Source organism: Gorilla gorilla, chromosome 11 (assembly GCF_029281585.2).
Source record: "Gorilla gorilla gorilla isolate KB3781 chromosome 11, NHGRI_mGorGor1-v2.1_pri, whole genome shotgun sequence".
NCBI classification, from domain to species: domain Eukaryota; kingdom Metazoa; phylum Chordata; class Mammalia; order Primates; family Hominidae; genus Gorilla; species Gorilla gorilla.
Window position 1 is genome coordinate 74,806,180 of NC_073235.2, and position 27,795 is coordinate 74,833,974.

The 27,795-nt window shown below is 45.1% G+C and overlaps 1 long non-coding RNA gene across 2 annotated transcripts in view; it reads left to right on the forward strand.

Annotated features, from left to right (window-relative positions):
* Positions 1-15,980, forward strand: part of LOC129531905 (uncharacterized) — a 70,108-nt gene extending 54,128 nt beyond the window's left edge. For both annotated transcript variants that reach the window (XR_010129615.1, XR_008677354.2), the window contains 2 exons: positions 10,762-10,927; positions 15,620-15,980. This is a non-coding gene — a long non-coding RNA (uncharacterized lncRNA). The remainder of the gene's footprint in view (positions 1-10,761; positions 10,928-15,619) is intronic.
* The last annotated feature ends 11,815 nt before the right edge of the window (positions 15,981-27,795 follow it).

Here is a 27,795-nt window from a genome sequence, read left to right on the forward strand (position 1 = left end):
GGACATATTGCTTTTTAAGTGATTGGTCCTCTCGTGACATTTTCTACTTAAGGGGGCACGGCACAACCAGTATTGGTAGTTGTCCACCAACTCTGGTCTCCTCTTCCTCTCGGGTACATGACTAGCTACAATTCCACATGGTGGAATTTCATGCGGCCATTAAAATTTTACGCTGTTGAAGAAAATGTATTGAAGTAGGGAAATGCTCACAATATAACAATAAGTGGAACACAGCAGAATACTCAGGGGTCTGCAGGCCTTCCGTGATCTGAGTCTCCTCAGTCCCCAACTCTGACCCCATTTCCGACCACATTGCCCCTTATTCACTCCACTCCAGCCACCCTCGACTCCTGAATGTTTCTCCAACATGTCCAGTCTTTGCAGCCCTGGGACTTTGCTCTTGCTGGTCTCCTCTGTCTGAAACAGTGCCCTGAGATACTGCATGGCTGCTCCTTCACTTTCTTCAGTCTCTGTTTGCATCTCACTTTATCAGCAAGATGGTCCCTAACTAGTCCATATAAAGATAGTAATCTCGCCTCACCCGACCTGCTGTACCCCATGCTCCAGCCCTTTTACCCTGCCTTATTTTTCTCGATACTCTTTATCACTGCCTGGTATATGACATACACTCATGTTTATTCATTTATCCTCTATCTTCCCATGAGGATTGCAGCTCCCTGAGGACAGGAACTTTGTTCATTTTTGTATCTGTAACACATGGTAGGCCATCAATCAATATTGTGAGATAGATGGATAAGATATGTGACTATGATCAACAATAGTATAAGACTTTTGTACAAAAATCTCATTCAAACGAACGAGGAGGTGATATACCAAATGTTAACTGTGGTGGCTCTTGGATGGCTGGATTGTTGATGATTTTGATTTTTTCATTATACTTTTCTATAGTTTTGAAACTTTTATGGTAAATATGTTACAATGAGAGAGAAATCAATATGTTGTCATTATTTTAAAATTCCATTATTTACAACAATCACTAATACCTATGCTGGTCAAATGTTCAAAATTGTAGAACAATTTTTTTTTTTTTTAAGAGAGAGTCTTGCATTGTCACACAGGCTGGAGTACAGTGATGTGATCAGAGCTCACTGCAGCCTCACACTCCTGGGCTCAAGTGATCCTTCTGTCTCGGCCTCCTGAGTAGCTGGGACTATAGGTGTGCACCACTACATCCTGCTAATTTTTTATTTTTAATTTTTTACAGACAGGATCTCACTGTGTTGCCCAGGCTGGTCTTGAATGCCTGGCCTCAAGCAATCCTCCCAAAGTGCTGAGATTACAGGCGTGAGCCATCACACCCAGCTGCAATTCTATTTTTTTTTTAGAAGTTCTCACTTTTTCCATTTGACAAATCTGGTGACTCTTCCACAGAGCTACATTTTATCAGCTACTGCCTCCTGGTATTTCCTTCCTCTGCCTGTTCCACTTCAACAAGCACCTCGAGGCTGCGGAATTTCTTTCTGGGCTCTACATCATTTACAAAAGAGGCTTATTACTCTCTGCATCTAGTGTGTTTGGCCCAGTGCCAGAGAGATCTGCCAAGCCTTCCTCCTCTTCCTCCTCTTCCCCAGCCCAGCCTCTTCCTGGAGTTCCTTCCTGGGACCTGCAGTGCCAGGTGCTGGGGGAGATGAGGGAGTGGCCTTTCACGTCCCTCAGGCCTCCAAGGCAGAAGGTGAAGGTTACTTGCGGGGATTAGCTGAAAACAGAGGAGCCTGATTTGGGACAATGCATTAATTCCCTGAAGAGAGTTTATCACAGGAGCTACCTCCAAAAAGTCCCACCTGCATAGGGATCTGCAGCTAGCCCTGAGAGGAAAACATATCCCAGCAGCCATGCGAACTGAAAGAGTCTTTCCTTAAAAGGGAAGTGACTCTTGGCTCCAAACCTTAGGGCTCCCTTTATGGGTCCCCTCGCATTTCTTCCTAGTGTAGAATACCCAGCCACACAAGGTGAACGAAGGGTTATCATTCAGAACAGACACTATTGTTTCACTTGCCACAGCACCTCATTTATTTAAAAATAATGATCTAAATACAAAGAATAGCCATCCTCTTGAAAACCAGACACACATCCATAATGACCAGCGGGTGCACAGGCCTGGGCTTGAAGGAAGGAAATCATCAGAAACAACAGGATAATGCTCCTCCCTCAGGGCATGGGTAGTGGTGAGCATTTTCAAGGTGAGGTGGACGACATTCAATTATTATTTATAGACCCAGTGGGGAGGGCTTTGGGGCTGCTGGGAAGCCTGTGGCAGTCGGGGACAGCACCGGCTTTGTTTGAGCAAAGATACCTATGTCCTGGGTATTGGGATGGAGTACCCGCCCCAGGCCAGCAGCTCCAGTGCACGCCCAGGAGGAGGCTTCCTCTTGCTGGCCTCTTAAACATGGTTTGCAATAGCAATAGTTGTGCCTTCTTAGAATGTGCAGCAGTGTGCTTAGGAATCCTGGGTGTCTCTGAACCATAGCTGCCCAGAAAAGAACTTCAACATGCACCCTTTGTCCTAGGCCAATCTCTACTTCCATTTCAAAATCCACAGACCTCCGAATTGGGTCCCTCCTCTGCAGTCTGAACACAGTGGGTATGTCTTTATTTATCACCCTCCATATTGTATAAGAATGATTGGATCAGGTGTCTGTTTCCCTTACTAGAGAGCAGAGTCCTTAGAAGTAGGCACCTGATGTTAACTCATATTTGTAGATCCTGTGCCTGGCACACATAGGTGCTCAATTAATAGTTCATGAATCGATTTGTGGAGTCTGTCTTTCAAAAGCTCATTTTAAAACATTCCAAATGATGGTGATTCCTTAGAAAAGTTGCTTTCCTTTTTCTTTCCTTTTTTTTTTTGAGACAGAGTCTCACTCTGTCACCAGGCTGGAGTGCAGTGGTGTGATCTTGGCTCACTGCAAGCTCCACCTCCCAGGTTCACGCCGTTCTCCTGCCTCAGCCTCCCAAGTAGCTGGGACCACAGGCGCCCACCACGACGCCCAGCTAATTTTTTGTATTTTTAGCAGAGAGGGGGTTTCACCATGTTAGCCAGGATGGTCTCGATCTCCTGACCTCGTGATCCGCCTGCCTCAGCCTTCCAAAGTGCTGGGATTACAGGCGTGAGCCACTGGGTGCCTGGCCGTTTTCCTTTTTCTTTTGAGACAGGGTGTCACTCTGTTGCCTAAGCTGGAGTGCAGTGGTGCAGTCATAGTTCATGGCAGCCTCAACTTTACGGGCTCAAGTATCCTCCTACCATGCCTGGCTAATTTTTGTATTTTTTGTAGAGACAGGGTTTTGCCACGTTTCCCAGGCTGGTCTCAAACTCCTGAACTCAAGCGATCCACCTGCCTTGGCCTCCCAAAGTACTGGGATTATAGGCATGAGCCACTGCCTCCAGCCTGGAAAAGTGTTTTATTTAGGGCAACATTCATGGGGCTATTTCTCAGGAACCATATCTACTTCTGAGTCTTTAAATGCTGAAGAGGGAGAGGATCTCTAGGTCATCAGGACCTCAGATGGGGTTTGTTAGTACTGTTTGATACAATGATTATCACAATGGAAATTTCTTACGTCTTCAACACTTCACAATTTATTATTTATTTTTACTTATTTACTTGCTTATTTATTTTTGAGATAGAGTCTTGCTCTGTGGCCCAAGCTAGAGTGCAGTAGCCTGGTCCTGGCTCACTGCAGCCTTGAACTCCTGGGCTCAAACAGATCCTCCCACCTCAGCCTCCCAAGTATCTGAGGCTATAGGTACACACCACCATGCCCTGCTAATTTTAAATTTTTTTTTGTAGAAACAGGGTTTCTAAACATACAAAAATTAGCATGTTTCCCATGCTAATTTCAAACTCCTGGGCTCAAGTGATCTCCTGCTTTGGCCTCCCAAGTGCTGGGATTACAGGTATGAACCACCACGCCTGGCCTACTTGACAATTTCAAACCCTTTCAATTTTATTGTCACATATTATCATGTGTCATGTGTACTTCTTATCTGTATGTCTGGGGAGACATATTTTTAAATCTTATAAAAATCAGATGACCTTGGCAAAATGTGGTGGCTCACAATTTTGGGAGGCTGAAGCTTGAGCCCAGGAGTTCAAGACCAGTCTGGGCACCATAGGGAGAACTCATCTCTATTTAAAAAAAAGAAAAAGAAAAAGAAAAAGCTGGGTGTGGTGGTATGCTCCTATAGTCCCAGCTGCTCAGGCGGCTGAGGCGAGATGATAGATTGAGCCCAGGAGTTTGAGGCTGCAGTGAGCTATGATCGTGCCACTGTACTCTAGCCCGTGCGACAGAGTGAGACCCTGTCTCAAAAAGAAAAAAAAAAAATAGGCTTTGTGACTTGTCTGAAAGCCATATTTTTAGAATTAAGTATCATGTTGCATGTACTCGACACATTTATTGCATACCGACTATATGCTAGGCACTGTAGAAGGCACTGGAGATACAGAGATGGAAAATTATGATCCTTCTCATATTCAGTGCATCGATACAAAGTGATGAGGACTCTATTAAAGGTGTCATTAACAGCTCTGGGAGCAATAAGCAAGAGGGCTTGATAATGCCTGGAGAGATATGAGGGAGGTGTTAGACCAAGGTGATGGTAATGTGGATGAAGATGGGGATGGTGATGATCTCATCAGCAATATACAGTGCTTACCAAGTGCCAGGCACTGTTCTGGGTGTTTGCACATATTAACTCACTTGATCCTCACAACCACCCTATGAGATAGGGGCTCTTAATATTTCCATTTTACAGATGAGGAAAAATGAGGCAAGCAGAGAGTAGGTAAATTGCTCAAGATTGCACCAGCAAGTGGTAGACATTGTCTACTATTTCTTGAATTTCTGGAACTCAAGAGCAAAACAGCAATGATAATATTGGCAAAGAATGGGGTCATCTGCTGCTGCCAAAACCCACTTTCCCTGGTCCCCTTCCTGAGGTGCAGCCCATTTATTTCTTGAGCCAATCCTTGAGTTTGGCAGGACCCTTCCTGTACACACGGTGAACCTGGTTTGTGGCACTGGTCCCATGTATCCAAATGGTCCACCATGTATAGAGGGTCATGGTTAAGATCTGGGATTTCAAATCAGACAAACATGGGCTGGACTTCTGGTTCTGTCCATTCTCAGCTATATGATCTCTGAGCCTTAGCTTTACCATCTATAAAATAGAGATAACAGCCATGTCTGTGCCTCTATGGCCTTTCATGTCAGCAGCTTTTTGCCCACCCCACACCCCTCACACAAGACGAGGCCCCTGAACTAAACAGACACTGAAAGGAAGCCAACCTGGAGGCCTGTGGAGCTCCCTGGCATGATTGGAGCCATTGTTCTGTCGCTGGGGAGGGCCTTCTGGAAGAGAGGGCAGAGGGCTTCAGCACCTTCAGTAGACATCTGCCTCAGAGATTTCCTCTGCCTTGCTGTTTGGAGACATAAGCTTTTCCTTCAGAGGGTGAAGTAAGTGGAGTTGAAAGAAACTACTTCATGGAAACAACAGTTGTGACTGGCAGGAGGGCTGGCAAGAGGCCTGGAAGTAGGCTCAGCCCAGGGTTGTGTCCCTGGGGTGCACCTCAGAGAACTCGGGCCAACAGCATGCTCTCTGTTTATTCAGGGGTTTCCTCACTGAACCCTCTGAGGAAACAGCTTTGTAAGGAAAGGGAAAACATATGGGTGAGACAAGGTACTTGGTGGCCCAATGGAGCCCAAGTGGCTGCCTACAAATTGGCTCCTACCTTGATACCGAGGGGGACAGCATCCCTCCAGTTCCTGCCCTGCATGGGCTCAGGGCCAGTTGTATAGTGCCAGGCCCTTGTGAGTGGCTGGCCTATGGCCACTGCCTTCTGGGAGACCTGGTACCTTTAGGGAGGTCCATTTACTCTTCTAGGCCTTTCAGGCCCCTTCAGTCGTTTCTGAGAGGCATTAACTTGCCTGTTTGTAACAGAAATATCCATCTCTTCACTCACTTTGCCCCACCTCTTCTTCATCCTTGGTGGGAAGAGGTTTTAAAAGCATAAAAATATACCAAAATTATGCTGTGAAAGGTTATAATATGAGCAGGCGAGATGTTTGTTTTTCTAATGAGGGCTTTACTTGGAAAAAAGAATTGGCTGGGCATGGTGGCTTACACCTGTAATCCCAGCACTTTGGGAGGCCGAGGTGGGTGGATCGCCTGAGATCAGGAGTTCGAGACCAGCCTGGCCAATGTGGTAAAACCCCGTTTCTACTAAAAATACAAAAATTAGCCAGGCATGATGGAGAGTGCCTGTAATCTCAGCTCAGGAGGCTGAGGCAGGAGAACTGCTTGAACCCCAGAGGCAGAGATTGCAGTGAGCTGAGATCACGCCACTGCACTCCAGCTTGGGTGACAAGGCAAGACTTCGTCTCAAAAAAAAAAAAAGTTTTATGCCACTTTCCCAGAACAAAGGGCAGACTTCAGGGACCTCATGGCTGTGAGGTCTTCGTGATGCTGGTGATGAGGTAGGTAGGCATGAACAAGGCTGAGGGTCAAAGGAGGGAGGGAGACTAAGGAAGCAAGACTTGCTCATATTCAGAGTTTGACCCCATATGGACTGCAGTAAGTCCATCCTTACTGGAAGTCCATACTTATTGGAAATTATTTTACCATCCTCTGGGTACTCAGCTACCTGTGATCAGCTACAGGAAACATTGGATCCTTTCGGGAATTGGACTGTGGTGTCTAGGGGAGGATGGAACAGCACGGTCTCTCTTGATTCAACAGCCCTGGTGTCTCCCACATGCCAGCAGCATGCTTCATGCGAGAAGAGACCAAGGAGCTGAGTGCCTCACGCTCTTGCTGAGGAGACAGTGTCCACAGTAACAGTCACAGCAGCGATTGAAGGGCGATAGAAGTGAGAGCCTCCTGTGGGGGTGGTCAAGAGAGGCTTCATAGAGAGGCAGGTCTTCCCCTGGCCTCAAAGAATGGCAGGGCAGAAATGGAATGGGATGCAGTGCCCGGCCAGGGAGAGGATCTCCAGGGACACAGCTGCCTAGAGCTGGTTTTAAGTGTGGCTGTAGCAAGGTCTCTGAGGGAGAGCTTAACTCTGCCTTGAGATCCTTCTTTCACCATGGACTACTGGCCCTTAATCAATCAGTGCACACGACTGGACCCAGGACTCAAGGCTAAACTGAAGGGCCTGGGCCAGCCTGGGTTTTAGGGCCCAGGAGATTCTCTGGACTCTAGGCTTCTTGGCATCCTGTTATAGAAGCACCATTTATACATTTATATTGAAAAATAAGTGCAACGGAGGGAGATCTGATGCCCTCAACAAAGCTCAGAAAGACTTTTCTGGTTGAAGAAATAAGCATTGCACACACCACAAGTGCAAAGCCTTCTGCCCAGACCCTTTGCTGCAGAGCTGTGCTGAGCAGAGGGCAGGTGGTTGTGGTGCAGGCTGGGCTGCGATCGGCTGGGCTCAGCATGCAGCAGTGTTCCGAGAGTGTGGGTTCTGCTGGTGCCCAGATGGCTTCGGGGCGCCTGATAAACTTCTCCAGCTCTGATTTTCAGGTCTGCAACCCTCTTGCTGCCTCTTTCAAGGGCTTCCGCCAGAGGCGACATAACGTGGCCTGGACTGTTCTACTCTGGGCCTCACCTCCCACTCCACCTACCTTGTTTATCCGACCTTCTTCCCACGGGAACATTAAACCTCCCAGAAATATTAATATGTTTGATTTTTTTCTCCTTTGTAGCTATTTCAAAAATGTTCTCCTTTTTGTTTTCTACTTTAAGAATTTATAGGAAAGAAGGATCTTGGAATGGTTGGTGCAGATAATGAGAAAAGATTGGGAGCTTGTTACAATGTCATGAGATTGGGAGGAAGAAATACTTCTTTCCCTTTGTCATTACAGCCAGTGGAGAAACAGTTTACAGCCATTCTGAGAAATGTGAGCAATGTGGAGGGATTTAGGTAGCTCAGTAGCAGGGTGCATCCTATACATACCTTATAAGGTATACTGTAGAAATCTTCACCAGAAGATTTTATAAATAATCAGGAATATCATTTTGAAATGAGAGAAATGTGCCAGTAATGGATATAACACTATTTTAGCTAGGATTTGCTATGACGCCTACAGTGTACATGGCAAAGTTGGTGTCAGAACTGAGAATACTCTGGTCTATAGGATCCAAGGGGAAGAATCCAGAGAGGAAGGATTTTTCACCAGTTGAACAGTGGTCCTTGGGTCCAGTGCTTGATTCTGCTTTAATAAGACCATTATTGCCACGTTCTCCTACACTGTGGACTGTTTAGAATTTACAAAGTGTGCTTCTAATAACACATTTAATGTGTGCTCTGATAACACATTATTCCATTTCTAGGTTTCTTTTTGAGACCTGAGCATGTTTAACTCAATTTCTCTATGTAGGATCTGTGTTAAGGTCTTTGCATGTTTAGTAGAATTCTATTTCCAACTGGAAAAGTCTTTTTAGCAGAATCTTTTTTTTTTTTTTTTTTTTTTTTTTGAGACGGAGTCTTGCTCTGTTGCCCAGGCTGGAGTGCAGTGGCGCGATCTTGGCTCACTGCAATCTCCACCTCCCGGGTTCACACCATTCTCCTGCCTCAGCCTCCTGAGTAGGGGGGACTACAGGTACCCGCCACCAAGCCTGGCTAATGTTTTTGTGTTTTTAGTAGAGATGGGGTTTCACCGTGTTAGCCAGGATGGTCTCCATCTCCTGACCTCGTGATCTGCCCACCTCGACCTCCCAAAGTGCTGGGATTACAGGCTTGAGCCACCGCACCCGGCAGCAGAATCTTTTCTTTGGCTTCCTTTTATTTAAAAAAATCAAAATGAAGCCTTTTCAGTGCAAAATTTTCAGAAAAATAGCTCTCTTTTCCATTGCAACATTGTGCTGAGAACATGCATGTCTTGATTCTGCCTCTACTTTTCAACACATGGCAGCTACCTTAGTTCAGGTTCTTATCATCTCTTTCATTATTGTAATTACATGGCTACTTTTCTTACCTCCATTCTCATTCCCCTTCCTATCCATCAACCACACTACTGTTAAATTGAACTTTGAAAATACAGGTCTAAGAAAGTTGACGACACACAGCCAATGATGTGTAGAAGCAAGCAATCTCACAGATGTTGCGGGAATGAATTAGCACAGCCTCTTCGAAAGGCAATATAGTAATGTTTATCAAAGGTACAAGTATGGTCACCCTTTGACTCAAAGTTCCACTTCTAGGAAATTATTTTACAGATATTCTTGTACCTGAAAAGATGTATGTGTAAGGATGTTCATTACAGCATTGTTTATAATGACAAAATATTGGGAGCAAGGTAAAGGACCATTGGTAGGAGCTATCCAACTTGGGAGCTGGATAATGGAATTTGCAAAGGCCATCTACTGGTTGCTACCCTAGCATTCATTCCCTCATGCCCCTCCTAAGTGTTGATTGGTGTTGACCTCACTCTTATCTCCAGGGGTGGACACCAACTGGTGGAAGCCACTAACTCAATCCATCATATTTCCCTGGCCACAGTAACTGTTTCATATATAATGACATGTTGTCTAAGTAGAATGAATCAGAATGGATATGAGGCTTGAAATAGTTTTAGCCACATGGGTAAATCCTGGAGCTTCTGGGAGGCCTGAAGATGGAGATACTCATGGAAGCATAGCCTGCTGATGTCAAGCTGGGTGGCATGCTGACATCTGGTTGAATTCCCTTTTGGTTTTGGTTTTAACTGGTGAGAAGTGAGTTGTCTTTCACAATAAAGACCCTAGGTGCTAAAAAAAAAAAAAAAAAAAAAGCCAAGTGGCCGTGAAAGAAAATTAGGTGGATCTTCTTGTGTCCATGTGAATGATATCCATGCTACTTTATAAAATAAAGGTATTATACAATGAATATAGAATATATTCTCTTTTATATAAATAAAAAGCTGTGAAAATGGATGAGTGCCTATGTGTACACGTGCATGTGTGTGATGTATATAAATGGCTTCAGCTAGCCTATGTAGTACCTTTGTTTTCTGTTTTGTTTTTTTTTTTCTTTTCTTTTTTTGAGACAGAGTCTTGCTCACTCTGTCCCCCAGGCTGGAGTGTAGTGGTGCGATCTCGGCTAACTGCAACCTCCACCTCCCGGGTTCAAGCGATTCTCTTGTCTCAGCCTCCCAAGTACCTGGGACTATAGGTGCCCATCACCACACCCAGCTTATTTTTGTATTTTTAGTAGAGATGGGGTTTCACCATGTTGGCCAGGCTGGTCTTGAACTTCTGACCTCAGGTGATCTGTCTGCCTTGGCTTCCCAAAATGCTGGTATTACAGGCTTGAGCCACCGTGCCCAGCCACATGTAGTACCTTTGAACAAATTAGGAAAAATGTCCTCTCTGGTATATGCAGCACCATGCCAGTGGCAAGCAAGTGTGCAATGGATTTTAACCTCCTCTAGTCTCCTTGACTGGTGGCCTCATGCAGTATACAACCTGCACAATAGTATGCTGTGGTCATATGTGTATAAATATATATGCCTGCCTATGATGCTTCTGGTTGGATATACGTAAAACTAGAAAGAAAGATTGCTTCTAGGAAGGGATGACAGGGAGCTTGGTAGTAGGAGGTGGAAAGGAGGCTTCTCTCCATACCCCATTTGGAGAGTGTTTAATGTTGTTACTATGTTCACAAACTGCTTTTCAAAACTAGTTTATTTAAATAAACAAAAGGAAAGCAAATGAAAAATGACAGGTTTTTTTTGTTTTGTTTTGTTTTGTTTAAACCACAGGTTTGATCTCAGTTACTCCCTTACTTGAAGAAGGCTTCGATGATTCCTCATGGAGAAATCCCAGATACTTCTGCACATGATTCAAAGGTCCCTTACAACTGGCTTCAGCCTGCCTTCCAAGCCCTGTCTCTTGCCTCTCCCTTCCTTCACGCCGTGCTTCAGCGAGGTAGGAATGCTTGTGATTCACCTTCCAGGTCAAGATGATTGGCCCCTCTGCCTTCACATATGCTGTTCCCTCTGCTGTTCCCCATGCTGCCCCCAGGGAGCTGCCCATCACCCGCTGGGACTTTCCTGCCCTGGGTGCACCCACAGTGCTTTGTGCCTTTCTCTTTCTTGCCACTTGCCACATTTTACTGTAGTTATTTGTTTATAATTACAAATATAAACCTGCTACTCTAGGAGTAAGCTCTTTGAGGGACCTGTGTCTCCCTGGACCTACGACAGTCAGTGCTTGTGACACTATGGGAATAGGCGCCTCATAACTGTTCCATGAATGAATGGAGGTGGCTTCAGATTCCAGCTGTCTTTTTACTAAGCTGCTCTATCCCTTTCAGATTTCTTTTTTTTTTTTTACAGCTGCAAATTCTTATCTATTCTTTACCTCTCTGCCCAGTAGCAATTAACCAGGTTGTAGCAGATCTAGAGTTTCCAGCTCAGCCCGGATTGTGTTTCCTTGCTCTTAGCAGCTCAGGGGAATCTTTTTTCACTTCACGAAGGATGCATCTGAGATTCAGAGCAGGTTCAATGACCCTTTTATTAATTCTTTGTCTGCTCCGACATGCACAGTCTGTCATGAAGTATTCATCCAGTTCAGAAAATTGAAAAAGCCGGGGAGAAGAGAAAGAGAAGGGAATTTGTGAAAATAGAGTCAGTCACTTCAGCATCTATCCCACTCAGCAGTCTGCCCCCTTGGTGAGCCTCTTAACCTAGAGACTTGTTCATGAGCTATTCCCATGGAGCCGTCTTTCCCTTTAAATAATAATCAGGCCCAGTAGAAACCTGCGATGAGTACATGAAATCAGCGAGGCTGAGACTTTCCAGGAAACAGACTCAGGGAGGCAATGGCTCACTCATTCACACAGAGGCACTGACCAGGCTTGCCCAGGGAGGACCGAACCACCCAGGGGCTGACCGTGGCCGGGAGTATCCTAGGTGATCAGGAAGACCTGATGGTGGCTGACTGGCTGATGGATAAGGAAAATGATGAGCCACTAAACCCATTTCTGGAGCAAGGATTGGTAGAGGATGCTCGCTGTTGAGGTCTGGGGAAGATAAGGTGGCCAAGGAGTCAAACAGCAGGTTCAGGGCTACTACTAACCTATAGAGTGTCTTTGATTAAATCAGAAAAAAAGCAGCCCTCTGGGCTAAAAGGACCCCTAGAGCACAAGGCTTGCAAGTTGGAAGCACCTCTGTCCAAAGAAAGAAGGCTCATCACTCTGGGTAAACACAGCCCCATGTCGCCAGGCACCTAGATTCCGGCTCCCACTTGCCTTTTCAGTTGGTAGCCATTATATAGCACATCAACTGCACAACCATACCTGTGGCCTACAGGGTATCGTAGCTCTGGGGGCATTTAGAAAGGAAAGGTGAGAGAAAAGTGAACTGATTATGGGTAGCAGATTATAACTACCATTGTTTAGGGTTATTTTTAAACTGTGGAACTCCCTATTAGAATCACCTAAGATACTTGACAGGTAAGAACGCGTATTCCTGGGACTCACCTCAGACCAACTCGATCAGACTCTTTGAATGGTGAAGTCCAGCAATCTGGATTTTTAACCAGCCCCCTAGGTGCTTCTAGTGCCCACTAAAGCTTAAGAACTGCTGGTGTAGCAACTGTTCCATCAGAAGTCCTTGGGGCTGGGCATGGTGGCTCAGCCTGTAATCCCAGCACTTTGGGAGGCTGAGGCGGGCGGATCACCTGAGGTCAGGAGTTCAAGACCATCCTGGCCAACATGGTGAAACCCCGTCTCTACTAAAAATACAAAAATTTACCGGGCATGGTGGCGGGTGCCTGTAGTCTCAACTACTCAGGAGGCTGAGGCAGGAGAATCAAGGAGGTGGAGGTTGCAGTGAGCTGAGATCGCACCACCGCACTCCAGCCTGGGTGACACAGCAAGACTCCATCTAAAAAAAAAAAAGTCCTTGAGATCTGTCCATCTGGGAATCTAGAACTATCTGACTGGACCGAGAAAAAGCCATCCATCCATTCCCTGAGCTCTGCAGTGTCTGCTCCTCACATGTCCTTGAGGCATTTCCTGGAGGTTGCTTCTCTGGAGTTTGTGGCTGATGTAATTGTTTTTCCTGGCTCTACTGCTTTGCTATTTCTAAGAAACACCTTTAAAAGTAACAGCTTTTGGCCAGGCACGGTGGCTCACGCCTGTAATCCCAGCACTTTGGGAGGCCGAGGCGGGCAGATCACGAGGTCAAGAGATTGAGACCATCCTGGCCAACATGGTGAAACCCCGTCTCTACTAAAAATACAAAAATTAGCTGGGCATGCTGGTATGTGCTTACAATCCTAGCTACTCAGGAGGCTGAGGCAGGAGAATTGTTTGAACCTGGCAGGCAGAGGTTGCAGTGAGCCAACATCACGCCACTGCACTCCAGCCTGGATGACAGAGTGAGACTCTTGTCTCAAAAAAAAAAAAAAAAAAAAAAAGTAACACCTTTTAGGATAAAAACTCTAGGAATCTTGAAACAGAGAGTAGTACGACTCATAATTCCACACTCACCCTTCCTTCTTTGGCTCCTCTCCTGTCTACTGGTCCTATGATAGGGAATGTTTCAAGTTGATCCATTTCAAGGAAATTGCCTGGAGATGCTGCATTTTCATTTGGTTTCCAGCCTATATGAAGGTTAAGTTACATTTTGCTGAATTCCAAATGTCCAATTTGCTTTGCTGAACTGGTTATTTATGCCATTTTGAGTAATGCTTGAAATATGAATGTGGGGCCAGGCTTTCATGCCTATAATTCCAGCACTTTGGGAGGTTGAGGAGGGCAGAGCCCTTGAGCCCAGGAGTTAGAGATCAACCTGGGCAAAAAATGCCATCTCTACAAAAAATACAAAAATTAGCCACATATGGTGGTGCATGCCTGTAATCTCAGCTACTCGGGAGGCTGAGGCCAAGGATTGCTTGAGCCTGGGAGGTGGAGGTTGCATTGAGCTGAGATTGCACCATTGCACTCCAGCCTGGATGACAGAGCAAGACCCTGTTTCTAAAAAATAAAAAATATTAAAAAAAAAAGAAATATGAATGTATTCAGCCCATGCCCAGCCATCTTTCTTTTATTTAGAGAGTTTTGCTGGATTAGTGAAATTTTAGCTGAAACCATAGTGCTTACAGCTTATGTTGCAGACACCCACTGTTCTGGGCCACAGGTCAGTGCTTGTATACCTCCCTCCCTTGGGGGGATGAAGTCATTCAAAGATGCTGTTCACACTGTTGCTCTTGTGCCAAGCAAGGTACAAGATACACTAGTGTGAGAGGTTGAGCCCATGCCCTGACTTCAGGAAATTTCATCTCAGCCCTTGTTTTGCAATATGGTAGCCGCCAGCCACGTGTAACTATGGAGTACTTCGAATATGCTTAGTCCAAATGGAGATGTTCAGTAAGGGTAAAATACACACTGGATAATGAGGACCTAGTAGGGGGAAAAAGCATGTATAATATCTCATGAGCAATTGTTTTATATTACATGTTGAAATAATATTTTGGCTATACTAGATTAAATAAAATATATTATTAAAATTAATTTCAGGCCAGGTGCGGTGGCTCACACCTGTAATCCCAGCACTTTGGGAGGCCGAGGTAGGCAGATCACCTGAGGTTGGGAGTTCGAGAGCAGCCTGACCAACATGGAGAAACCCTGTCTCTACTAAAAATACAAAATTAGCCAGGTGTGGTGGCGCATGTCTGTAATCCCAGCTACTCGGGAGGCTGAGGCAGGGGAATCCCTTGAACCAGGCAGGTGGAGGTTGCAGTGAGCTGAGATCGCGCCATTGCATTCCAGCCTGGGCAACAAGAGCGAACTCCATCTCAAATAATAATAATAATAATAATTTCATCTGTTTTTTTCTTCTTTAATGAGATTACCAGAAAATTCAAAATTAATATGTGGCTGGCACTATATTACTATTAGACCATACTTGTCTAGAGGGTGAGAAAGATAAGTCCTTGATGGTCGTGAAGCAGTGTGATTACTGTTGGGACGGGGAAGGAGAGGGTGAGCTAGGAGCAGTTTGAAAGGGCCTTAACTGAGCTTTGGCAGCTAGGGAAAGGCTTCTGGGAGGAGATGATATCTACTTCAGATGATGAGTAGGAGTGAAGTGAAGAGTGAGATGGTGAGGAGTGTAGGAGGCAGTGGGTCGCAGTGTGTTTGGGGAGCTGTAAGCAGTTCAGCATGGCTGTAGTGGAGTGTGGGGCAAGTGGGGAGAAATAGGCTGGAGGGGCGGGAGGGGCCAGGCCATGCAGATGGGGGACTCTGTTTCTTTCTGCTGGGGCGAGCTATGACCTCCTTTTCCTGGAAATGGGATTGGAGTTGTTAGAGATGAATGGATATTTGGTTTCCTTTCCACCTGGCCTGGGCAACCGAGTTGGGGAAGAAATGCTCAGCAGTGCTGAGGGTGGGGAAAAGTGTTTAAATTTTTGCCCCTTTTTCCAAGGGTAGAACTGATGAGTTAGAGCAGTTCTTACCAATGAGATGAATTCTATCTTTATGAAAGTTGGAATCTTTGGAATATTCCAAATATATTAATATTTTGAATATATTAGGTTAAATAAGATATTAAAATTAATTTCAAATTCAAATTAATTTTAAATTAATTTGATTTCATTAAAATCTGGAATATCCAGATTTTAGCCTATTTTATTGACAGAGGAGGTGTGATTTGCAGTAACAATGCTCTTAAAAAGGATTACCATCATCATCATCACCATCATCATCTTCATCATCATCATCCTTTTGAAGCAAAAGAATCCAAAAGGAGTAACAGGGATGACATTTAAGGTTCAGAATTCTATAGGGATGGTACAGCCCGGGTCCTAAAGCAAGGATATTGTACTATTTTATCATCTTGTAGGGTGCAATGCATCCAGAAGATAAAGGCCAAAGATTATACATCAGAGAACCACCAGAATCTTTCTGTTCTTGCAGGGACCATCTTTACTCACATGGCTATAGTCATCGAAATTCCAACCGAGTAATAAACTAAATGCCTGGGTGTGGGATGTTCAGAAGTTTCACTTCTTTGTGTGGTTTGGCTTTGCTCTTAACACACAGGAAAATTGTTAGCATCTGAGAGTTCACTTGTCTGGAAATGGTTAGTTTTCACATTGCCTTCTTTGCCTTGGGGTTTCTCTGGGGGAAGGTGGGAGGGCAGATTTTGTCCAGAGCAGTTTCCCACAGATAAATGTTCTTTGGCCCTGGAAGGCTCACAGCTGCATTACTTCTACCTAAGAAGAGGAGATTCTCCAAGGAAGGGGAAGTTTTTAGATGATTGTTCATTTATTCTTCCCATTTATTGAGCACTTACTATGTGCCAGGGCCTATACTAGTCACTGAGAATAGACAGATGAGTTAAAGGGGAGCCCTTACTCCACTGAGCTAATAATCAGGTCAGAGAGACTAACATAGAATGAAATAAGTTGGCTATGGTGTGGTTCAATGTTTTAGGAAAGTTATGCACAGCAAGCTCTGCAAGCCCAAGGGAGGAAGACATTCAAATTCCATGTGGATGGGGGAGAAAGGGCAGGAGAGTCTTCACCTAGGAGGTAACATTTCAGCTGGGCCCTGAAATGTGAGCAGAAGAAGGTAGACACAGTGGGGAAGGCTACCCGAGGTGGTATGAAAGCACAGGGCTTGCTTGGGGAGTTGTGGGCCTGTGCATAAAGTGTTGAGGGATGAGACTGGACAGATAGGGGCTGGAAGAGCCGGGAAGAACCTGGAATGGCATCCCTATGGATGTGGGCTTCTTCCAGGAGACTTTTCAGTTGGCGGGTGACAAGATCCAGTCTGTTTTTGAAAGGACTCCAGCAGTGCTGAAGCCTAAATGGGAGGGGAAGGAATACTCAACAGTCTGGGGCCAGGTGAGCTGGAAAACCACACCTGTCTGCAATTCCTTCCTCCTCTCTGGAAAATGTCCAGCAAGTCCCTTGGACCACCAGGCAAAGGTGAGATTCTTAGAGTGGAATAACCTTCTAGCTCCTTAAACAGGTAGCCTATGGGGCACGTGTCATTGGGATTCACAGACAACTTACCCTTTGTCTGCTGATGACAGACTTTCCCTTTGTCCACACTCCAGGGTTAGAAAGAGCCTTAGTCACCAAGTTGGATGGTTCATTGCATCCCACCATCCAGCCCACTGGGGCCAAAGTTGCCTGGCCAGGGCTTGGAGAGCCTGGCCCTTTCCTGGTGCCTGTGTCTTTAGGGCTGGCTGGGAGGCTGGACTGTCTCCACTGATGTGATGCTGGCCTTTATAACAACTGCGAAGTGGCAGGAACCTTCGTGAAACGTGAAGTTTCCGTTGGCCGCCTGCCAGTGTTCCCACTGCACACTGACGCTCCACCCGAGGCAGGATGCCCTGCCCTGCGGAGTGGTTGGAAGTGATAAATACATTTGTTTTTGAATTAAAACCTTTCCTGGCATGGGGAGGAAATGCATCTGCAGCTGGCCTGGTCTCACTGCTCCCCAAGCCTCCCCAAGCAGGCTGCCATGCCAGCCTGCTCTCCGTGAGCCTGGCTTTTGCACTGGAGGCCTGGGTAATGATTACATTGGCTTACTGGAGCCCAATACTCCAAGGGCAGGGGCACTAGGATGAAAGGCCATCGAAACAGCTTATCAACATCAAAGCTACCCTAATCACACCACTCCAGTTATCAAAGCCCAGCCCAACCCTGCTCCTCATGTCCCTTATTATGGCAATATGATCTGTTTATTTCCACCCTGTGAGTGGCAGGAAGTCAGATGGTCCCCAGATACCCCTCAGGAGGCTGGACACTTACCCAGCTGGTGAAGCAACATTTATTTCACTCTTCATCTGCTTAGCAAAGTTGAGCAATTGGGTGCCTTTTTAAGAGGTTTCTGTGAACTCCAAACCCCAGATGCAGCCGTGATAGTAGGAGTGCCGATGGCAGGAGCAGGTGTGCCCAGGGAGATGGATGGGGTGGTTGAAACTAGGGCAGGCCTTCCCTGGCCGCTCCACAGGGCAACTGGCAGCCTGTATTGTGAGCACTGTTGTATGACACATCCATGGACAGGTGTTTGCTAAGCAACCTACATGTGCCAAGTACTATTGTCCATTTTGTGAGCGAGAAACTATAGTTTTAATTTAAGCTGCATTGTATGGTAATAATGAGGAAATTGTTTGGCTAGCCAATTCTGTTTGGTTGATACACACTGGCTAATTTCTGGGGAGACAGAAATTATGATATTAACAATCGTTTGCTCTTTATTGTCCCAGCCTGGTAAGATATGTTATCCTTCAATGAAAAACACAACCCAAAAGTTTACCCTTAGTTGTCTGTTTAGGTATCACTTAAAGAGGGCTGAGGGCCATGGATTTGCTGAATTAACAAACAGTATAATATTGCAGTTAAGATAGTTCAGTCTGGAGACACACCAACTGGGTTCAGATCCTCCCAAAGCTGTGTGACTTTGGGCAAGTCACTCCACTTTCTCGAAGCTCGGTTTCTGCATCTGTAAAAGGGAGATACGAATATGACCAACCTCATTAGGTCATTGTGAGAATTAAAAGAAAGCCCAAGAAAAGGTACTGAATGACTGTTCAGTAATATTGTTAAGTGCCTACTCTGTGCTAGGAGTGATAGAGGAGAATATAGTCCCTATCTGCAGGTGTTCCAAGTCTAGTGGGAAAAATAGATATTGACACAGGATGCTAAGCATGGAAATACAGGCATGTACAAAATCCCTTCCAACTTGAGTATCTAACTTCATGGAGAAATTGAGGAGGGATTTGCAGAGAAGGCAACCTTTAGCTAAACATTGAAGGGTGGTTAGGAGTTCACCAGATGCAAAAAGATCTGAAAGAAACTTCTGGACAGTGACAACAGCTTTTACAAAGGCAAAGATGCAGGAAAGAGCATGGCCCAATCTGGGAACTATAGGAACTGATAGAAGAGGAAAAATTTTTAAGGATAAAATTGTGATTTTCATAGAATTATAAATTGTGTATCAAATATTTTATTTAACTCAATTCATGAGAAAACAGTAAGATGTTAGAAATAGTTCAAAGAAAAATCCAAAGAACGCCCATATATAGGTGATCAGAAATGCTGAACAGAATTTAAAATAGATGCAAAAGTGGTCCATATCTACAGGGCAATAATTTACTGCATCTTCAGGGATGCATTTACACATTTAAGGCCAAAAATCATTTACATCACTTTCACTAATTTATAACTTCTAGTAATAAAATATAAAATAGCACAGAACAAGGGAAATTGAAGACAGCCTAGTAGGGAGCATTGGACCGGACACCCAGGAATCTTTTCAATTTCACACTTCAAAGTCTTCCATGATTTTTCCAGACAGAGTGGGTTCTTTTTATTGGAGAACCAGAGGGCAGGGTGGGGAGGGGATGAGAGGGAACTGAGGCCTGAACTCTGGGTGGGGACCAAATCACAAGGAGCCTCACTGGCCGTGCTGGGGAGTCTGAGTTTTATTCTGCAGCCCACAGTGTGAAGGTTGGATGCGGTGGTGCTGAGGCTGGAAGACTGGGCCCAGGGGAGAAGTGAGGAGGTCCTGAACCAAGGTGGCAAGAATAGAGATGGAGGCATGGGGTTGAACTGGGTATGAAGCAAAGGGGATGTCCAGGGTGTCTTAGGTTTCAGGAGGAGAGGTACATGACCAGGTCATTTGAGGGGGCTCTAAGGAAGAGCTTTTCTTTATGTGCACCCCAAGGGTGATGTTTTCTTGGGAGGCCTTCATTGCATTCATTGGATTCATTGGAAATTTGGGAGAAGGAATTTTCTTATAGGTAGCTTTCCTGGAAAAGAATGTACATCTTGATTTTCTCTCTTGGTTTATCTAAATACTCTGATTTCCAAAATATACCACTTTCTATCCCAAATCCATTTGGATCTCTTGATTCAAATAAAGAGATTGGAATGTTTTCTCTAATTGCCCCTGTAAATACACACACACACGCACGCAAGCACGCACGCATGCACGCACCCACCGTATCCATTCTCCTCCCTTCTCTGTGACTTCCCCACATGGTATCAGCTGGCTCCCTTGTCCTCTGTCCTGATTGGGTTTGGTGCCTGGAGAGTGGGATGAGAGAGAGGTTAGAGTTGTATTTATTTCGCCAGCCTCTGCCTGCTTTGGTATGGTGCTGGCACAGCTGTGGCGGTCTCTGACGACAGCTGTTGCTGGGCTTCAGGGCTCAAGTAGGCTCCACAACACCTTCTTTTCCATCTCCTCTCAGGCTTAGGGGTATGTTATGGGTGGAATTATGTCCCACCCAAATTCATATGTTGAAGTCCTAACCCCCAGTTCCTCAGAATGTGATCTTATATGGAAACAGGGTCGTTGAAGATGTAGTTAGTTAAGATGAGGTCATTCTGGGGCAGGGTGGGCCCCAGTCTTTCCTTATGAGAAATGTTATGTTCCTGGTCTTCATATGCTTATCTGAGTTGTTTTGTATTGGAATTGTTGTTTACGTAAACTTGGGAGTATTATTATAGAGAACAGTTTGCATTTTTTTAGCCCACAACTACTATAAATGGCAGCAGGCCAGAGCAAGAGATGGTAGTAGAAAACACACACACAACCCTACTGTTGCTTTCCAGGGTGGCGAAACTCTTGCACGTTAATGCCTACAGACTGGGTGACTTCCTGGGCAAGCTAGGCCCTCATACTTCCATCTCCATATTGGGACCACGTCTGTGTAGGGGCCTTCACCTGAAGCTCCAGGAAAAGCAATATTAGATCTAACTAGACACACTTGTCTGTCTCCAGCCTTAGCGTATTAGAAGGGCTTGTTGTATGCTGTGGAGTGTCGCATTCCAACGGCCACTGCAAGTTGAAAACACAAGTATCTCATTATCCCACAGCCCTTTTCTCTCTCCTTCACACTAGTGTCTGAACAAAGGTTAGACTGTATTCTTTGGCTGGGTTTCCAGATTTCTCCTCTGACCAGTAGAGAATGAAAAGATCTCTTCTTAGCTTAGTAGTCTCATTTATTTTCTCCACTCAGGAAAAGACACATCACCAGTTAATATCAGAGGTGATAAAGTGACACTTGGGCAAGGTCATACAAATGCCAGATGTCCACACTGTTAATTTTCTCAGAGCTGAAACGCCACCATCTGTTCTTTTAAATGTGTGTGGCACTTCGTATTTAAAAGCCTGTTCAACATATCTCATTCTAGAACTTTCTGTCTACAGAATGTTGTGCCAAACAGGTGGGTCTGTGGTGGTAGGAGAATCCTCACAGCAGTACAATACAGTACAATACAGCAGTACAATAAAGTTTACAATAGAAATTTCTTCCATATTGGGACTTAAGCCAGCTTTTCCAGTAGTTTTCAAAATAGTTCTAGTCATAAAAACTCTCTCACCTATCAGAGTAGCATTGATCCTGCCCCTGTTTACCAGGCAGCTTTTCCCTGGCCAAGGCATTCCCTGATATATTAATATAAATATAATAACCAGGCAAGTACTTTTTATTTTTACTTTTTATTTTTGGCAGATGATTCTGGCTTTCAATTTTGAAGAGTATAATAACACTCCATTTATTTATCTATATTTATTTTTGATAAATAATAAATATATATTTATTTTTGAGACAGGATCTCACTCTGTCATCCATACTGGAGTACAGTGGCACAGTCCTAGCTCAGTGCAATCTCAAAGCCCTGGGCTCAAGCAGTCTCAGCCTCCCAGAAACTGGGGCTCCAAGTATGTGTCACCATGTTCAGCTAATTTTTAAATTGTTTTTTGTAGAGATGGGGTTCTCACCACATTGCCCTGGCTGGTCTTGAATTCCTGGGCTCAAGTGACCCTCCTACCTCAGCCTCCCAAAATGCTGGGATTACAGGCATGTGCCACCATGCCTGACCACAAAACTCTTTTTTAGTGTGTGTGTGTGTGTGTATGTGTGTGTGTGTGACAAAGTCTTATTCTGTCACCCAGGCTGGAGTGCAGTGGTGCAATCATGGCTCACTGCAGCCTTGAACTCCTGGACTCAAGTGATGCTCTTGCCTCAGCCTCCTGAGTAGCTGGGACCACAGGCGCATGCCATCATGCCGGACTAATTTTTTAACTTTTTGTAGAGATGGAGTTTCACCATGTTGCCCAGGCTGGTCTTGAACTCCTGGCCTCAAGCAATCCTCCTGCCTCAGCCTCCCAAAGATCTAGGATAACTGGCATGACTCACTGCACCTGACGCTAAAATTCCTTTTAAAAGGCAGTGGTGCTATGTCCATTTGACATTTTGAAGATGGAATGACCAAAGTGTAGAAAACCCTGGTCTTTGAAAATGCAAGTGATTCTTCACTCAGCAAATAGATCCAATCCCTCACAAACAAAAATTTCAGTGCAATCCAAACACAAGTCAAATAGAAAAGTCAAAAGCATTCCCCTTTGCCCAGCCCTAACAGATCCCGTGTCCTGAGCACATGGCTCAGTTCTCATGGCTGTGGCTCAGCCACACCGACCAAACCCAGCACCGTTGGGGGTCCCTCCCCAGGCCCCATTTGCATGTCAGGGGAGAGACTGGCTTGTTCTGTGAAGACACTGTCTATTCAGGAGCTGAGGCTGTGCCCCTCTTCTGGTGGCTCCTGGATTTACCTTAGCCCAGTCTCGTGTGCGCCAGGGGTGGAGGCAGCAGCAGGCTGCACCAGGCTCTTGCACCTTCTTCACATATTTACACAGTGGACTCATTCCTTGTGGCTGCCATGACAAATCACTACAAACTTGGTGGCTTAAAAACAACTGATGTTTCTTCTGTCACAGTTCTGGAGTCCAGATGTCTGAAATCAAGGTATTGGCAGGGTTGGTTCCTTCTGGAGGCTCTGAGGGAGAAAGCACCCCAGGCCTCTCTCCCAGATTCTGGTGTTTGCTGTTACCCCTTGGCCTTCTTTGGCTTGTAGATGCATCACTCTGATCCCTGCTTCTGCCCTCACACAGCCTTCTCCTCCACATGTATCTACAAATTTCCCTCTTATAAGAATACCGGTCACTGGACTAGAACCCACGCTAATCCAGTGTGATCTCAAATTCACCTGATCACATGTGAAAGACCCCATTTCCAGACAAGGCATATTCACAGCTACCATGGGTTAGGCTGTCAACATAACTTGCAAGGGGGACACAGTTACACCCAGTACACACATCACAGCCTTTCTAGAGAGCCACAGCATTTTAGAATTGAAGAATAATTTCAAACGTGTCCAAGAGTCAAATCCTGCCTCCCCACCCTCCTGGGTTAGGTGCTGATTACATTCAATCTGTTTCCTTATCAGCAGGGTGTGGAGGACAGTAGTGCCTGCCCTGTGAGTTTATGTGAGGATTAGCTGGGGCAATACACATGAAACAGTGCCTGGCACAGAGCAAGCTGCAATGATGTTACATAATCTTCTAACAGCCTCCAGATATGTGCAGTTAGCCTCACAGAAACAAGTCGGTGCTCCATAGGATCCTTGACAAGAAAAAAATGACTTTCATGCTGTTCTGGAAAACAGAATTAAGCTTTTGGGATCAAGAATAAGTGCTAGTCGGGACCAGGCACGGTGGCTCATGCCTGTAATCCCAGCACTTTGGGAGGCTGAGGCAGGCGGATCATGAGGTCAGGAGATCAAGACCATCCTGGCTAACATGGTGAAACTCCGTCTCTACTAAAAATACAAGAAAAATTAGCTGGGTGTGGTGGCAGGCGCCTGTAGTCCCAGCTAGTACAAAAGAAGCTGCTGGCTGCCCAACCAGTTTGTACTTTCCTTGTTAACAGAACCCCTGAGTAGTCCAAGATGCCTTTGCTAGCAGGGCTGGCTAGTGACATCCAAGCAGTAGGGATGGGGGCTTCCAAGACCACTCTTTAAAGGAAGCCTATTCATCTGACAGGGCCGTTTTGCAACCAACCTACCACCACAATCCAGGGGTGTGTGTGTGTGTGTGTGTGTGTGTGTGTGTGTGTGTGTGTGTGTAAGCTTTCATCTAAACACAGGGCAGGTTGGTTAATCTTTGAAGTCCCAATTAGGAGCCTACCTTCCAGGGCATGGTGAGTACATTTGCAGAGCTCTGCTTGGAGTCCCCTCTCCAGACATGGCTGAAGACCACCACTTGAATCTTCACATGGTCTGTTAATTAGCATAAGAGATTTTCATGGACAAAATGTGGGTTGGCTACAGATATTGTAAAGGTAAAGGCACCTCTCCCCCTGCATTAATGTGGTGTTAGAATGAGATGGCCAGCTTAACCCACTTTGCAGTGGTGTTGTGGAAGGGGCCTTAGTTGTGTTCTGTGCCCCAACAGATAGCAGAGGATTCAGTCGCTAATGCCACTGGAATTTGAACTGACTCTGCTGCTGGAGCTTATACGTTTTTGTGCCTGCTTATTCATAAATGTTGGTATGTGTGGCAGAATTCTGAATGAAATCTGCCTTCATTTTCACACACCTCACAGTGAGGTCATTGGGGAGGGGAACTGTGGCTTTTATAGACCTCTAGCTATTGAAGATGGCCATTATCTGCCAAAAATGAACCTGACAGATGTGAATAGCCAAATTGACTTAGGTCAATTGTCAGCAGCCTGGCCGCCATGTTTGGATGGGCAACTGTCCCACAGTTGTGATTACTTAGAGCAGAAGGGGATATTGGTCTACGCAGTGGCAATGGGTTCCTTCTCCTGCCAGTTTGGAATTCAGGCTGAGAAATAGGAGTCTCAGGCGCTACTTACTGCTGAAGTGGAGGGAATGTAAGCCCACGAGTGATGAGGAGGACATGTGGATGGCCAGGGAAGAAAGATGGTCTGCCGAGAGAAAAAGAGGGAGTGCACATGCAGGCAGGGATAGAGACCACACGGCCCCACCAAGAGGGAGGGTGTGAGGGGCGGGAGTGAGGGTGCAGGGAGCTCCCATGGCTCCTACTGGCTTTCTGGTTCTAGGTTTTCAGCTCCTTGGGATCATCTGACTGGTCTTCCTGCCCTGAGGTTCCAGGATACACTCCTCTATCCTACAATAAATGACTCCCTGTTATTGATTAAGTCAGTTGTGCCCATCTGAACTCATTCAGGTGACCCTAATGAAGGCAGCACTAAGATCAGAGAGCAGAGGTCACTTGGGGCCAGTTTTGTCAGGTTTAAAGAAGTAAAGACTCTGAAGGTACACAACATAGTCAGTATCCAAGGTAGAAAACGTGTACACCTATGGCATGCTTCATGGGAGAATAAATTAGTGGAAATATGTTTACTAAAGAGAATAGTTTTGGTTATATATTATATTAGAGTACATAGTTAAATCATCTACTATGTAAGGTCCCAGCTTTCTTTTCTCTTGATGTAATTAGCTATTAGGTTTATGTTAAGCCTTATTGCTGTTTTGTTTTGTTTTTAAATCCATCAGCATTTAAGGAAAAGAAAAAGCTGGGCTATAATGGAGAGAACACGAAAGATTAGGCTGTGTTGAGAACACCAGATTCTTACTAAACATCTACTCTGGGCAGCCTGGTATAGTGGAAAGCACTAATTCTGAGCTGAGAGGCCCACGTCAAGTTTTGGTTTAGTCTCTTCCTCAGAGTTCTCAGGCAAATAATTTCATCTTGTTTGGGCTTTTCTAGATTGTCTGTAAAACAAAGGGGCTGGAGTAGATATACTTTAAGATCTCCTGTAGCTCCTAAGGGCTATGATGTAGGATGTGCTGGGCATTATGCTATATTCGGTGGCCAACAGAAAAATGGGGACAATCCCAGGCCCTCATGGAGGTCAATGTTCAGCAGGTAAAATATGCATACAACCTTATTTAGTTTACAAAGAGGCAAAACACTACAGGAAAACATTTAACTTCCTCCAATAATTGTTGACTTAAAATACAAACTTAAATACCTTTGAAATTGGATGCTGAGAGGTTGATCATCTAAGTAAAGAAAGATCATCTAAAATAAAGGTAAGGCAAGGGCCCACGAATACCTCCTCTTCACAGTTAGGGACCTTAGTTTTCCTTCTTTCTGTATTCCTAAAAATAAATAACCAGATAGAACTCTTTTACTTTCCCCCACCCCAAATCACCACATTTAACTTTTCAAATGGGAGAATCAGCCATTTAATGGAAAATCTGAATTTCGCATGGAGGATGAAACATAATAAAGGGAGAATTAAATCACAAGGCACTGAACACATATCCTCTGCCCCCTTAGAGAGACTAGGCCCCTTTTTTGTAGAATTCATTTGAAAAATGGGGTACTGTGTGCCTACCCCACTTGCTTATTATCATGAACATTATCTTTAACACAATAGGCAATTTAATTCTGTTAATGATAATTTAATAATTTACAAAAAAAAATTTAATGCACAGGAGCCCTCCTTTATCCCCAATTTTTACATGAAGAAATGAGGCCCAGGGAGGTGACTCAGTTAACCTAAGGCCACACATTTGGTGCCTGGCAGATCCAAGGTTAGAACCATCCACCTATATAAGCCCAGAAAATCCAGTGGACTCCATGGACTACAGGCAAGCAGATTTCTGCAGAGCACGTGTGAAATCTACATAGTGGGACAAAGCTTTTGATTAAACATGGCAGACCTAAGCTTCTGCCTTCCAAAACCCCAACTAAAAATTCTAGTAGAGGAATAAAAAGGTACTAGTGCACAAAACCAGATACCAACTAAGAATTCTAGTAGAGGAATAAAAAGGGTACCAGTGCACAAATCCAGATACCCTGGAAGAGGAGCTACACAGATTTTGAATTGGCTCCATGGTGTAGACAGATGGAAAGCAGGTGGAGGGGTGGTGATTGGTTTAGTCTTCAGAGGGCATTCCAAGGAGGAGTGTGCCATACCCACCCCTTTTCCTCCCAGCAGAACCTCAGAAAGGTTGAGGTTCTGGGGCACCAAGTGCTGCAGGAGGCAGGAAGGAGTTGGGCAACTGAATGCAGGGGGCTGCTTAGAAGTCTGGAATTAGATCCCTAAGTGTTCTCCCTGACTGGGCAACCACACAATTCCTCTGCCTCCCCTTCCTCTGCCACCTGCTTGCATAAGGCTGGAAGTTTTTCTCTAGAGATGTGGAACCAAAGAGGCTATGAACGTAGCCACATTAGCACAGAGGAGGGTAGGAGTGAGGTTTGGAGCTGGTACTGGGGGAAAGTGAAAGTCAGCACTGACAATGATTGAATGGAGATGATGACCCCAGCCAGCCCCTGCCTCTTTAGCAGCCAGGCAGGCATCCTCTCCAGCCAGAGAGCAGGGGTTGTGTCTGCCATGGGGGAACTGAGCTGCAGAGAGAAGACCGACCAAAGTCCATTTGGGGCCCTACTCTGAAAAGGCTGCCTCAGTGTTAGGTTTCTCTCAGTGAAATTCACCAGCTGACAAGCCTGCCCACGTGTCTCAAAGCAAACCCATGAATCAGAGTTTTGGATCTTCGTCTTCAATATGAATGCGACAGCCACCTGATTCTGGAGGAAAGACTTCAACATAAAAGAGATCAAAATCATTCAAATGGGAAAAAATACTTAGGAGGAACAAACAATGAAAGGGTACAGAATTAACCTTTATAAACGTACAAAAACTTCTTTGATATTGGTAGGGAGATAAGAGAGGGTGCTATACCTGTGAATCCAGAACAGGATGCTTTAATTCAGAAATCATCAAAGGACAAGAAAGAAAGGTCTTAAAAGCCCTAAAAAAAAAAAAAGAAAAGAAAACTCCCAGAAAAATGAACAAATGAACAAAAAACATGGACAACAGGGAAGAAATGATAAGAAAATGAAAGGATTGGTCCCGGAGGGCTAACATTCACCTAAGAGGAATTCCAGAAAGACAAAATAAAGAAAATGAAAGTGAAAGAATGGGCAAAGAAATA